Source organism: Sprattus sprattus, assembly GCF_963457725.1.
Source record: "Sprattus sprattus genome assembly, chromosome: 1".
NCBI classification, from domain to species: Eukaryota; Metazoa; Chordata; class Actinopteri; order Clupeiformes; family Clupeidae; genus Sprattus; species Sprattus sprattus.
The window spans coordinates 25,996,579-26,010,798 of NC_137920.1; positions in this window are offsets into that span (position 1 = coordinate 25,996,579).

Here is a 14,220-nt window from a genome sequence, read left to right on the forward strand (position 1 = left end):
TCATATCTGCAGGGAACTACTCACATACTTCACCTTCTTTCTAACTTTGGCTAAATCGAAATGAGCGAGCAAGTCCGTGAATAAAGTGGTTATAAAATGATACGGGGCCAGATCATCAGGTCGGAAGCATTCTGCATTTATAGGCCGTAAATTGAACCCTGTTTTCGTTGCTTGATCCCGGACAAGCCCCCAGCCGACCCTGCGCCCCCCTCCTGTTTACCCGGTCCACAGTCGTGCATCTACACAATCTTTAGCTCATAAAAAAGAACGAGTCGTGGTAACCTACCAAAAAAAAGTTTGTCGCTTAATTTTCAGTCAATTCTTCGATGTTTTATTCAGAACTAGTTTCTTCAGAGCGTAAAAGGATCTTGGTTGCGAGTGGTGGCACGGTTCGACACACGATCGTTCGTTGTCAACAGAATGGCAAGATGGCGGCTCCCGTGGTTAGATTCAACGTTACCGATAAAGAGGAAAACACCTGAACATCCTCAAAAGTGGGCTAAATTGATTCTTAATAGTGCTGTATACATTGCCGCGTCCAAGAGGAACAATGAGGCAAATATACGATAATGTCATGTTTATGTTAAGTCATTTAGATCAAGTTTGACATACCCGGGAAATAGGGTTGCCAACCGTCCCGAATTGCAGGTAAGAACTAGTATGCGGATTGCAGCGATTCACATGGGTGAATCGCTTCACCAGATGAATGTGATGCGCACGAGGCGCATTGCATCACTTAGAGGCAGGGGCGCGAACGGACATCGTAGACCTATAGGCTGCTAGAGCCTACTAGTCACGATAGAGCCTACTAGTCACGATAAGCGTTGTTGATAACGTATAGTCAGTGGTGGTCCGTCAGGGCCTTCAAGGCCTTCTCTGCTGGCCTAAACATCATCAGAAAATAAATGTAATAAATACATTTAATTTTAATATTTTCTTTTCATAAATATGTATTCAATTATTCCTCATAGTCCATTATCTTCATTTCATAGCTTCCAGCGTTGTTCATTTATGTTAGAGCTTTCATCCAATCATATTTCAGCTATCATGTGTTGCCACGCTCCGAGAAACCTTCCCCGAGAACAGAATTCTTCCCTGAGGCCTTCGGAATTCACATTGAAGGCCCGTGTACATCTGATTGGTTTTCACAACTGGCTGTTTCAGTTCATTTAAGTTGAATGAACTGAAACAGACAGTTGTGACAACCAATCAGATTTCGAGTTGGCGACACTGGGCCTTCTAGAAGGCCCGGAATATTTCTTTCCTCGCGTTGAACGTGACACGTAAACGTCCTTTGATTGGATACTGAGGCAGACCGGTGCAGTGCTTCAGTGCTCAGTTTAGCTGGCTAATGCGAAAACGGAAAACGACGTACATCGGTTTCAATGCTTATTATGCTAGTTGTTTCAATTGGTAAGACTAAATATAATTACATTAACCAACTCAAATAAACTAGTTTACACCAACTTCATAATTCCAGTTTTTGATACAATTACAACGCCATTTTCAAGACGGAACTTTCAAGAAAAACTGGATATCGTGAGGATGGGAAGTTTAATGAAACTGCTTTGCAGGTGGGACAATGCGATGTTTAGTGGACAAACTTGTTTAAGCTCTCATAGGCTACTTTCGGTAGACTTAATAAAACTTTGTAGACTAATCCCTGAAAATCGCCTTTTATTTTTAAGTTGTGACAGTAATATCCAAGCGATCATATAACTGAGCCTACTAGTTACTACTCTCAATGTATTGTTAATACGGGTGTATTGATTTTAAATGCTCCGGAAATATTAATAAAGTCTGTTGTACTCGACTATGTTAAGGTGATGCAATGCTCACTTATACTGCCTTTCTGGATAAATATAATGGTTCGAGAGCCATGGCGTCATAATGATAGTATTGGGAGGTGGATTCACTCAGTTTAACATCGTGTAGGACATCGCTGAAGGCCCAGTCGTGAAATGCACGGACCGCCACTGCGTATAGTTAACGTTAATAGTAGTCGAACACTCTTACTCATTCTCGTGACTAGTAGGCTCTAGTAGGAAAACAGAGACAAATAGCTACACGGTCAAGCAATGTAATTCATTTCCTGCAAAAAACACGGAAAATACACACTCACAGAAATACACTCACAAAAATCACGAAGGCGTGAAAATCACCCTTGCCCTCTTAACTCTTCTGCTGGGTTTCCTTGGTGCAGAGACTTCTGGAGGGGATCTGGTCCACAGCCTTTCTATCACCGATCCAGCGACTTCTGGAATGCCCGAAGGCGTGTAAATGTTTACACCTTTGACTGAGGTGTCCCAGAATGTTTACACCTCTCTCATCAGTATGCATAGTGCTCTAGGTGAAGAATAGTGTCACTTTCTAAGTTACTTATTATTAGTGTAGGAGCCTAAATGCAGTCTGCTTAAGTGGATTATTATTTAACCTTTACATAATTTGTTGAACCATGGTATTAATAAAAAAAAACTACAGGATAGTAAGAGCTGAACTGTGGCTTCATTTATCCAATTTCCACTACCATGTAAATAGTGGGCCGGCCTAAAGTTGCCCCACTCTGGCCCTGAGTGAATATCAAGAAATTACAAACCTGCGAACGCAGACATTTAACCCACAATGGCCAATACAAATCAACTGAACTTTTGCATGTCTTTTCATGTCTTGCGTGCGTCGGCCCCTTTTTCTAGACTTGCGCCATTTTTTACCCAAGCCTATTGTTCTGGGTGTGAATTGCTTGGCAACACCCGCAACCATTAAGGGAGCATGAATTGCTGAGTAAATTTTGCGCAACAATGTGACACCAACGCAGAACCAAGCAGCCGCCTTTAGCTCCGAATTGTTCGGGACATCCCGAATTATGGGTGTCAAATGGCATACACCAAGCTCTAATGAACTGTCTGGAAAATGAAGAATAGGCTGGAAATAAAAAACATCACTGCGTATGCAGCCGATAATGCGAACATGAATTATGGAAAATATCACTCTATTTAAAAGTTACTCAGAAGCGCAAACGATGACATTCTAAAAGCTAATTTCCCGTCCCACGCTGCACATAATGCTTGCAAACATGCCAGCAATCAGCTATCAGTGGATATTGAGACCATTGTTTTAAAAAATATACAGCCACTTCTCAGTGTACCTCCAGGCAATGTTCCCTCTAATCTTTTTCAGCACTGAGCAAATATTTTTTATTCTGAGCGCACATTTCACCAATGTGAGCAATTCGTAAACCACGCGACCTTACAAAAATTACCACGAGCCTGCGTTAGCCATAGGTTTCCAAAGAGATGACAGCAAATGCATCAATAAGTCTACAAGGTTGATATTTATTCAATATCCTTTATAATGGCTGGACTTTGGAACATTTTAATGATGGTGTTTAACCAGTCAGTTTAGTTGAACTTAAAGGATCTTTGGTTGAAAATAAATAAGGTTTAGGGAGGTTATGACTGGTTCACTGGTTATGAATGATAATGATATACACAAAATAAAAATATCCAAGGTGTTTAGTCATTTTTCAGCAGGTACAACATTTAAGTAGAACTTAATTGAAAGAAAAATGCTAATGCAGTGCTTTACAATAAATATAGTAATTATGATATATTTTTTCCTAAAGGTAGCCTTTATTAAAAAAAAATATAACTGGAGTGGTTTGCAACAAACTAAGCTACAAAACATGTCATTCGAATTACATTGAGGGAGCTAGGCCTATCTGGCTGTTTGGCTCATCTTGTCTGCAGGCCTATGGAGGAAACACCTTTCTGACTATACATGTGTCAAAATGTTGTTGTAGTTATCAAGATCACTTTGAAAATATTGGAAATTTCTACCTCAAATCTTCTCGCTTCACGAGTTTGACATAGTGGCATTCATTAGACTGAAACCGCGTTCACAGTCGGCGCTAGATGCTTGGAATGTGCCACAAATGTCGAAGTTGTACCAGATCTGGAAAATGCTCACTTTTCAGCCACCACCTTTTTTCAATAACCATGAACTTGAATTCGACAAATGCGTCCCGGGACCGCATATTATGCTTCCTCCAGAAGCGCTCCGAACCTTTTCGCCAGATTGGTCACGTCATTCAGCCCATGATCAAATTTACTAACTGCACGATCCAACGTGTCCGGCTCAAAGGCAGCCCACTCAGCTCAGGGAAGCGGGCATGCAAGTGCTCACAAACTTTAAGGACAAACAGAATAATGTAACTTTTGTTCACTGCATGTTTTCCCACGAGCGAACTATTTTCGCGTTTGCCTCCGAGCATATGTAAGTATGTCTGAAAGTTTTATCCTACCTGAGTCAGTTTGGACTATTTCATCTAGCCGCTCATGTTTAAATGTTAGGCAGACCTTTTTCTGGGGCACCTGCTCTGCCTTTCTTTTCGCCATGGTAGCCTATAACTGCTGGAGCAGAGACCGGCAAGAGAGCTAAAGGAAAATTTGTATGTAAACATTCTAACGCACATCCGGCTTGGTTGTCAAACATGTCAGTATTTTAAATGATTATTAACTACCCTACATCCCCTTTGATGCTCAGATTTTTAAACCCTAAAAAAAAAATCGTTTATGCGGTCTGAAAAATATATTGCGCGGCCTCTTCGACTGGCCTGCGCGGCTGCGCACGCGCGCAGCTTAGAGGGAACATTGCCTCCAGGGAGAGATGCCGCAGTACACGACCCCTAAACTCAGATGTTTGGGTCTATATATTTTGAATAGACATTTCGATAGATTTAGTTGCAATATCCTTCAAGTTGCGTTGAATTTCATTGATGTTGTGGGCTGCTTTTTTGGGCTGTTGTATGTTCTTAATCTGTGAGGTAAATGTGCTCACTTTTTCATTATTATACTAAGGTTGAATTATTTTTGTCAGAATACATGCGACAACACAAAACTAATTTGTTCTTTCTTGCATATACAGAATGATGCAAAATAAAATTTCTCGCAGATCTCAGCGGTAAGGCTTTTACCTTTGGGGGCACGATAAACAGGCTTCCTTGTCTTTTATACTGTTTAAGGTTGTATAAAAGTTGATTTAAAAAAGTAAAAAAAAACCTGGCTTTATCATGTGCTTTACTCAATGAAATCTGAGACCTTTTGAGAGAATAGAGATACCATGAGAATACCTTAATGGTGGGGTACAAGTTACAGTCTGTTAAGCTTTAAGACATTTAAAATGCCTGCCATCATTTTGACTCCAGACATCTAACTCATGTGGCTGAATCTCTGCTTCTATTTACAGTGCAGTCTGTAGTTGGTCTGGAGGGACTTCCAAGGGAAATACTATTATAGCAAATAGCCAATCAATCAAAAAGACATTGTTTTCTGTGTTTGTATGTAATAAATCGAGCAGAGAGAGGATATTATTATAAAACAAATATTTTCTAATGTTATAGGATGTCAAAGGATCCATTCTAGCTTAAGGAGTACAGAGGAAAGAAACTAAAAGTCATAAGACATCAGCAATCGAACACAAGAACGAAAAAACATGAATGCTCCCAGTGTTTCAAAACCTTTCCTTTCCTGCTCCGTTCCGCTCTTGCAACTCATCAACCAACACACACAGGAGAGAGGCCCCAAATTGAGCAGAAGTTCCACTTTCATTTTTAACTGCAATTTATTTCTGCTTATTTTGGCCTGTAATTGTGGTATAATAATAATAATAAGGTTATGCACACTCTTTCTCAACCACTGCCACTGCTTCATGTCCCATTGGCTTGATGGACTGACACGCGTGATGGACTGACGACCATGCTGGAGTTAGTGTGATGTTAGAAATTAGTTTTACGTCAACAACATCCCTGGATCTATATCTGTTATACTTTTATTAAACTCAATAAAAAGTTTCCCCAAATTCATGCATATTGATTACCAATGCATCATGCGTTACAATAACATTCTAGTATGTTGTTTTTGTTGTTTTGTGTTCTTGGGTAGGTTGTACAGATACTACGACAAACATATACACAATTCCACATATGCTTTTGCTAGAAATGAATTAAATATAGTTAAACACAAATTAGACACATATATTTGCAATATACTGTACAGTAACACATGTGATGTCATGAAAAGTAAAAGTAAGCTGTTGGTCTTCAGAAGGTGCCTTTGCACTTTCAGCCTGTGTTTGATGCTGGTGCACACTTGTGTTTTTGCACACTCTGTGGTCAGGCTCAAATGTATGTTGCTGCTCATGAGCCGGGTCATGACAGCATTCTCAAGAAGGACCCTGCTCCTGACTCGGGTCTCCATTGCAAATCGATCTGCATTGACACCTGCTCTGCAGGTCTGGGTATTTTATGTAGCTTCAATGGCTTGATATCCAACATCAGATCTGTTGTTGCAGTCTTTCATAGAGAAGACGCTTCTTATTTTTGTAGAACACTAGTTGCACTAAAAGCATCACATGGGGAAAAAGTCTAATAATTAGTGGGAAAAATATGACCTGTTTATTCCTAAATGCAACGTGTAGTATGCAATAAAACAGTACATTAAATGGATTAATTGTTTATGTTCCATGACATTAGACCTATTCATCAACAAGGACAGGCCTTACTATGCGGACATTTGAACTCACTTTTTATAACTTAATTTCCAAAAGAAATCGATACCCTGTTCAATAAATACTGTAGTTACAGCCTTGTTGTGTTTTGAAGGGAGAAAGGAAACTTGATTAAAAGTTAATTTAGATGTTAATATTATGGAACAATCATGTGGATATGCCTACAGAACACAATAGTGTAAATGGGCTTTAACATAATTAACAATAAGGGCATCCAAAATGGGTTGTTGGTGGTGAAATGCGTCACTATTAAATGCAGCGCACTACTGTCATCTAGTGGTGACATGATGTTACGACAACTTTGTGATATCCACTTACAAATCAGATCACAATTAGCAACAGGAAATAATACTGTGTGTGTGTGTGTGTCATAATGGCTGATCAGCCATATTGCTGAGGTCAGTCAGTAGTTAAGCAGTCTCCTCCCCCCCCCCTCCCACTTTGTGGTGGTGTGATCCACTGCCTTGCCCCAGTCCAACATGGGTCGTGGGGTAGTGAGAGAAGCGCTGAGACGGATCGTTAGTGTTGTTGGGGGATGAATTCCAGTCAGGAGGCTACTACAGGATGGCTCTGTTCAAATGAAGGATGTGTCAGACATTTCAAATTAAACATGTGGGCAGTGTCTCCCAATGCTTGAATGGTGTGCATTACTGTAACTTGTTATCAGCAGAGGCTGATAAACCAGATTAAATATGATCAGACTCTATAATAAACCAGATTAAATATGATCAGACTCTATACAGAACTACAGATGTGATGTTGTGCATATGTGTTTGTCTGTGGGTGTGTGTGCGTGCGTCAGGAAGGAGTATATGTGTAATCTTTTGTGTGTGAATGAGTGTATGTGTTTCTATGTGTGTGTTTCTCAGTTTACATTTGTCTATGTGTGTGTGTGTGGAAATGAGTCGGAACACACACACGCCTTTTAGAGATAACATGTCACGTCAGTTTGTCATTGGTAAAGGATTTGTAAATCATCCCTCCCTCAATCATAGAAAGAACTAAAAGGGATGATACAAAAATGAAATCAAATAAGAGTGACTGGTGAGTGAGTGACACACACACACACACACACGAGAGATTAAAATTTGTTTCCCTATTTTATTCCCCAGCATATTTTGAACAGTTTAACTATGATCACAGTGATGCTTAATTAACCTTGATCTCCATAGCAGTATGTTTATCAACATGTAATAGGCTCAATAATTATATATTAATTATCATTATTATGTTCCATCACAGCCTCACACAATGGTGTTTGAACAGGAGTGTGTGACTCTCTTCTGCAGACTCTTGTGTTCCCTAAGGATCAGGAGGTCATGTGACCTGGCACAGGGACAATGAGGAGTTAGACCGTAATACATAAAACCCAGGATAGAGGGGCTGAGTGAATGTGGAGTGGAATGTGTGCAGGTGGGTGAGTGTGTCAGAGGAGACACTGTAGAAGGACAGAGTGCCTGCTGGCCAGTCCAGGTACACTCCTACTCTGCCAGAGTGGGAGGAGGAGGCAGGTATGTCAGTCCTCTTATCATTGTGCCTGGCAGAGTAACTGCTACCAGAGCAATCCAGAGTCCAGGACTTGTCATTTTCTCCCAACCAGCTGCCACCACTCCCCCCTTTCCTCTTCATGCTCTTATATGCCACTGCTATACAGGCACTACCACTCCACTCAGCAACCCAGTAGCAGCGTCCAGACTGACCCTCTCTACACAGCACCTGAAACCAGTTGTCAAATCTCTCTGGGTGGTCAGGATATGGCTGCTCCTTTCTCACACGTGTCACCTTCCTGTTCCCCTCAGAGAGAGAGAGACATCTGTGTGCTGTGTTTGGGTCCAGTGTGAGCTCACAGGCATCTGCAGACAAAAGGAGAGAACATCAGGATATGGGGTAGGGAAGGGACTGTTCCACTGCACCCATCCACACACACACACACACACAGACACACAATCATACAGATGTTCAGATACACACATCTTCCTAAATGCACACAACCAAGTGCATGTTCAAACACACATACACACACCATCACACAGTGATAGGAGGAGAATGAGAAAAGTGTATATTTGTGTGTGTTTCTGTGTAAAAAATTCTGGGAGGAGAATTAGAAGTGTTTATATTTGTGTGTGTGAGTGCATGATTCAATGTACCTGTGTGCATGTGTGTCAAGAAGGCAACAGGGAGTATATGTGTAATCTCCTGTGTGTGTGTGTTTGTTTCAGTGTGTGCATGTACATTCTTGTGATATTTGTGTGTGTGTGTGTGCCAGGAAGGAGTATATGTGTAATCTCTTGCGGTTGCGTGCGTGTGTGCGTGCGTGCGTGCGTGCTTGTGTACGTGTACGTGTACGTGTTGGATAATGTGTGTGTGTGTGTGTGTATTTCTGTCACTTTTTTTCTCCATATATACTGTATGTATTTATATTTGTGTGTATGTCTATGTGTGTGTGTGTGTGTGTGTGTGTGTGTGTGTGTGTGTGTGTGTGTGTGTGTGTGTGTGTATGTATGTGTGTGTGTGTGTGTGTGTGTATGCATATAGGTAAGCGTGTGTGTGTGTGTGTATGCATTTGGTAAGTGTGTGTGTGTGTTTGTGAGTCTACGTGTATAACGGTGTGTGTGTGTGTACGTGTATGGCTGTGTGTGTGTGTGTGTGTGTGTGTGTGTGTGTGTGTGTCTCTCTCTATGTGTATGTTTGTGTTAGATAATGTGTGTGTGAGAGAGAGAGAGAGAGAGAGAGAGAGAGAGAGAGAGAGAGAGAGTGTGAGTGAGTGAGTGAGTGAGTGAGTGAGTGAGTGAGTGAGTGAGTGAGTGAGTGCGTGCGTGCGTTGGAGTATATGCATATAGGTAAGAGAGTGTGTGTGTGAGTGTACGTGCTTTCTTTTGTATTTGTGATATTTGTGTGTGTGGGTATCAGGAGGTAAACGTATGATCTTTCGTGTGAGTGTGTGTATGTATGCAAGTGAGAGAAAGTGCCTGTGTGTGTGTGTGTGTGTGTGTGTGTGTGTGTGTATCCTTCTGTACTTGTGATATTTGTGTGTATGTGTTTGTGTGCGTATGTGCATCCTTGTGTATTTGTGATATTTGTGAGTGTGTGTGTGTGTGTGTCAGGAAGGAATATATGTATAAGATATTGTGAGTTTGTTTCAGGAAGGAGTATAAGTGTAATATGTGTGTGTGAGTGTATATGTATATGTGTCTGTGCGTGTGTGTGTATGTGCATCCTTTTGTATTTGGGATTTTTGTGAGTGTGTGTTTGTGTGCGTGTGCGTGTGCGTGTGCGTGTGTGTGTCTGTGTGTGTCTGTGTGTGTCTGTGTGTATGTGTGTGTGTGTGTGTGTGGGTATGTGCATCCTTCTGTACTTGTGATATTTGTGTTTATGTGTTTGTGTGCTTATGTGCATCCTTGTGTATTTGTGATATGTCTGTCTATAAGAATGTATCTGTTTTTGCATTCTTGTGTATATGTGATGTGTGTGTGTGTGTGTGTGTGAGAGCACATGTCTCTATCTTTCTGTGTGTGTAGAGAAGGAGTATATGTGCAATATCGTGTGAGTGTGTGTCTTTCTCTCTATCTCTGTTTGTGTTTGTTAATGTGTAAGTAGGAGATCAGGAAGCATATGTGTGATCTCTTGTGTGTGCAGGAATAAGTATGTGAAATGTCTTCATTCACACACACACACACAAAAAACAAAAACACCACAATATGTCACACACACACTAGCAGGCAAGTAAAAACCTAAGGACACAACACACAAACTCAGGTGTGGATCCTTTCAGGTAAGCATCACAGACCAATCACTGCCAGGCTTGGTTCAGTAAGTGTCAGACATAAATTCTGTTCAGCTTTCACTGTCAGGATGGCACATGTCATGATAATCTTAAGGCAGTAAGCTGGCAGCTGTTTTCAGGGCCAGACCCTGCAGTTGCTCAGCAACAGCTGTATGAGCTGGGAGTCGGCTTAATCACATTCATGTTTTAGAATTAAGAAAGCCAAATGGCATCAGAAAATGACCAAGTGAACAAAAGAAACATCAGCCTGATCACACACACACACACATGATCACATGCACTACTAAACCTATAAACATGTATACAACCTCTTTCTCTTTTTCATACACATCTCCACAATGTTTCCATGTGTTCATATACAATTGTGTGTGTGTATTTTTTCAGGGAAAAATGAATAAAATCACTCACATTTTCTCGGTCCTGGTTTAATCCTGAGCTCTCCTCCATGGTCATACCTCAAAAAAGGAGGAGAGAAGAAAATACACTTGAGGCACAACGTATATAGTTTTGATTGATTACAATGATTCACTGATAACAAATCAACAGGACAAAAACAGTAACAAAAACAGTAAGATATTCCATAGGCTGGTTATTTTTTCTGTGATATTATTTCAGGACAACGATCATATAGCTGTTCACAGACACACTGGACCCTTTTCAGTTTCCCTATCAACAAATCAGATCAACCAAGGGTCTCCACAGCAAACAAAGACAGCCATGTTAGAATGTGGTTCATTAGCTAGAGCTCAATATTTAACACCATCGTCAAAACCCACACTTACAGGCAAACTACTCAAAGCCTTATCCCCTCCCTATGCAGCTGGATCATGGACTTCCACACCAGCAGACCACAATCTGTCAGCATTTGGCCTCTCTCCTCAAATACACTAATCATGAACATTGTGGCCCTCAAGGTTGTGTGCTGAGCCCCTGCTCTACACACTCTTTGCACATGACTGCACTGCCTCCTATGAGAGCAACTCCATCATCAGGTTTGCTGATGACACCGCTGTCATAGGCTTGATCACTGGTGGTGATGAGACAGCGTACAGGAGTGAGGTGTAAAGCTGAGTGACATGGTGCCATAAGAACAAACTTTCCATCAATGTCAGCAAAACTAAAGAGATGATTGTGGATGTAAGGAGAGGGAACAAGGACATCAGCACCAACATTATCAGTTACTTCACATAGACGGGTCTGCACTGGTGATGCACTGACACTGGTGATGCTGATGCGACTCTACACCATGACGAATCCAGCAAAAAGCTGAACAGCCGGACATGCAGGTATGAAATCCTAAAACATTTACACACACAACAGCGCCATTACTGGGTTAACCTGTGCCTCCAGGGTAAGCTTGCATGCCTACAGTGCGTGGACCTGGCAGTGTCACATTCGGCGCTACATAATCCAGCCATCAATGCAGGCATCCTAAAATTTGTTGTAAAAGCTAGGCTGCAAGCACTCCCCACTCAATATAATCTGTCTACATGGTTTCCAAAACGCCATGAACCATTCTGCTTGTTGCATAATGACAAACAATTTGAATCAACAGCGCACATACTGAACGGATGCCCCGCATTCAAAGGACTATACATTGCCCGTCACGATCGCATTGTTGACATTACAGCGATTGAATTACGCAAAACATATGGACAAAGCGCAATACACACACACAAAAAAATACAACTGAACTGGTTCACACATTTAATCGATACTCCTTGGAAACTGTTCTTAGAGACTCTCCAAATACTCCTGATATTGTTGTTGTTGATGATCTTTTAAAAACTATCATGATTCTGGAAGTGGGTTGTTGTTTTGATATGTATATGGACCTGTGTTTCTCTGAATTTTTTTTTAAAATACCAGCCATTAATTCATGCTCTGTCAGTAGGTAGTTATCATACAAAACTAGTTGTACTGATCTATGGTAGCTTAGAGGTTTGCAAATTGCTGGAGTTAATAAGAAGAACTCCAAGCAAATAGCCAAATACTGCTCTGTGTCAGCAATCATCTGCATACATGGAGAAGGCGCTGCCATCTCTACCCCTGATTTGCCTTTTTTTTATTCATCCACTGATTCATTTGGTTGCAAATACTTGCACAGTGTTTGTGTTGTTGTGTGAAACATAATAAGGTTCTTTACTTATATTTGGATGCTGTGGTGTTGTATCAGTATTGGTCATTCCAAATAAATTAATCAAATGTGTGTGTGTGTTCTCCAGGATGGCCTATGGGCTGATGACACCCAATTGACAAAACCTCTGCCTGCTGATGTTTCAATGGGGCTCCACCCTATGCAAACACACTCTTCCAGTTTGTGAGACTCTAGACACTAGACTAGACAAGGCCAAAGCGTGCGGATTCAGACATGCCATTATCAATCTGTTTTAGACTAGATACTAAATGTTCTGTTTCCAAGTTTCATACGTCTTCTGTTTAATCAATTCTTTACATGTTTAATATTTCATGTTTCATATTTTTTGCCCCCAGTTCAAACTCTTTCTTTTGTACTTGCATCTGACCCTAGACAGAGGTGTGACACAAGCACAGATATTTTACCTAGTTTACCAAGACAGTCTGTCAGGTGGGGCTGCAGTGTGAGCAGCTCCTGCTGGAAGGAGAGAAGTGGAGAGGGGAAATGGGAGGAGGAATGGGAGGAGTGTAACAACACTGTTGCTATGGGGACCAGACACAACATGATCCACCAACAGCATTGTTGGGAAGCTTTGGTTGAGACAGACATCTGACATCAGCACTGACTGCCATCAGCCCTAGCTGCCGCATGTTGTGACTTGAGAGAAGATGAGGGTTATAGAAGTGGCTGCTTACTGGTGATACTAGCAGGACACGTGCTCCCATGACTTCTTGGAGTGTAGGAGGAGAAGCAACATGCACATCCATGTAGGAATAGAAAGAAGATGCAACCTCCCATAGTGTTCAAGACTAAGGCTACATCCACACTAGTACGTTTTAGCTTCAAAACAGTTACTATGTTTATGCCTGGCGCCTTCTCTACGCTACTGAGTGATAGAGAAATGTGAAACTCTAACACTCATACATTATTACATACATGATTAAAGTCAATCACATGCCTTTGTGAGGTGATTCATTAATCAAGTTGTCCTTCTTTTCTGCCCTGCTGATACATTACGTTGCAAAAAGCATAGCAAGATGACCTAGGATGTGGGAGACCCACCACGTAGTTTTCTCTAGGACATACTTGTCTGCCAGGACATACGTGAGCCCAATGTGCATATTGAATACAATTATACTCTGTCCGAGGTAAACTTGAGTGTGAATTTTCACTGGGTCTTATTAGTCACAACACTTTTGGAAACGATGATGCAGACACCCACGTTCGCTTCCTGATTGGGTCTTAAAAGTCGAAAAGACTTTTACCATCCCCTCCATTAGAAATCTCCCTTCAAACCCCTTGGGCCTTGGTGCCCTCATCAACAACCTGTTTCACGAACACCAAGAATCACCACTGTGTCCATTTTAGGAAGTGGAAGAAAGCCCACAGATAAATGGGGAGAAAAGCCAGTCTATCCTAGTCTGGGAAGTCCCGCCCCTCTTCTCCGGCCAATTTGATTTTGCCTCTGAAAAGGGTCTGGCAAAGATTGCACAGCCGTTCATTACAGCATTCTCAGGATCTCTGGGACCAATCACAAATTGGCTTTTGGCTACCTGGCGCGCCATTGGCGGATTTAAAATAACCACGTCTAGAATCAAAAGCGAAACCTAAGAGAAAAGCACAGGAAACTATAAACTGCTCTCGCGGCTGTCTTGGATGATTTCAAAGGCAAGTTTTCTTTGAAAATAGAACAGAAACTTGCTCTGAAACAATTCATACAGAAAAAATATGTGTT